We start from the raw sequence: 1,838 nt of genomic DNA, 5'->3' as shown, positions 1-1,838 counted from the left end.
TGCAAAACACCCTCACTCGAGACCGACTCATTGTTATTCGGGAAGGACCTAACCAAACAACTGAAGGATATGGAGGAGGCATCCAAAACCTTTAGCCTCATTAGGGCAGCACCAGTGACAAACAAACCAAAGCCGTTACTTACACCCAGGCGGCAGCACACCACTGTATCTACCAGTCGGCGTCCGGAATATGCGACTGGTGAAAGCTTGGGGCCGCACTATCCCCAGAGACCTTTTTTTTTAGGTCAGGGCCCGCCGCGGACCCCCTGGAAAATGCGCCTCCCCCCAACATCGCCAGCACGTCGACAGGGGAAAACATTACGGAAGAAAAAACCGCAACCCCGACAATAACCATGGAGGTAGGTGGATCTGGTTCCTACCCGCATATCGAGAATAAGGGTGTCTTACTAACGGGTGGGAGGTTACACTTGTTTAAAAAAGCATGGGGAACGATCACTGATGATAAATATATACTTAATAGTATTAGAGGGTATAAAATAGAATTTATCTCAAAAATACCGCCAGTTCAACACCGACCCGAAAGGGAATTTGTGCTCTCCAATAAGGAACAACAGGAGGGACAAGCTGAACTGGTGAGGCTTATAAATAAAGGGGTCATAGAAAAAACTAGTCATGAACCCTTGGAATTTGTTTCCAACATATTTACTAAAAGTAAAAAAGATGGTGGATGTCGCATCATCATTGACTTAACATCCCTGAATGAATTTGTTAAGTATATACATTTCAAAATGGAAACATTTGTAACTGCTAGACAACTGATTTCCAAAGGATACTATATGGCAAGCATTGATCTCAAAGATGCTTACTATCTGGTACCTATACATAAGGATTATAGCAGATATCTTAAATTTATCTGGATGGGGGAGCTTTGGCAGTATAAAGCACTGCCTAATGGGCTTACTTCAGCCCCAAGACTATTCACCAAAATATTAAAGCCAGCCATGGCAACGTTAAGGAAACTTACTCATATAGTCATGGCATATTTGGACGACATCCTCATAGTTGGGAAAAACTATGGAATTGGCTGTAGCAGCAGTATCAGCTACTAAAACACAACTCCTAGAGACTCTAGGCTTTGTCTTACATCCAGATAAAATCCAAGTTAAAACCATCCACAATTATGGATTACCTGGGTTTCACACAATTAACTCAGTCCAAATGACTATTACCCTGCCAAGGGGAAAGATGATTGCATTAGTACAATCATGTAATAACTTAAAGATAAACAAAAAAAACACTATTCGACAAGTGGCAGCAGTAATTGGCAAAATGGTAGCAGCATTTCCAGCTATCCAATTTGGGACCTTTGCACTATCAAAATTTACAAAGAGCAAAGATAAGGGCACTAAAAACAACATAAAGGTCATTATGACCGAATCATGAGTTTACCCCCCTGAAGCAATATCAGAGCTACAGTGGTGGATACAAAATATTTGGCTCAGTTATGGTCCTATTGTTATTACTAATGCTACTTTAGTACTCAAAACAGATGCCAGTGCTAAAGGGTGGGGAGCAACTAACTCCATATCCAGCACAGGTGGTAGATGGACTAATTTAGAATCATCATTACTATCTACACTGGGCATTAATTCCTTGTAAATGTTGTGGGCCTTTTACGGTTTAAAAGGATGTGTATCCAATATTCATCTCTTGCATGTTAGATTACAAATAGATAATACTACGGTGGTGGCTTACATTAACCATATGGGCAGCATAAAATCTTTATCATGCGACAAATTGGTCAATACGATTTGGCAATGGTGTGTCGAAAGACATATTTGGCTTTCAGCTACCTATCTACCAGGTAAGCTAAATAC

Source organism: Leucoraja erinacea, chromosome 1, assembly GCF_028641065.1.
Source record: "Leucoraja erinacea ecotype New England chromosome 1, Leri_hhj_1, whole genome shotgun sequence".
NCBI lineage: Eukaryota > Metazoa > Chordata > Chondrichthyes > Rajiformes > Rajidae > Leucoraja > Leucoraja erinaceus.
Note: the sequence above shows the minus strand (reverse complement) of the source record.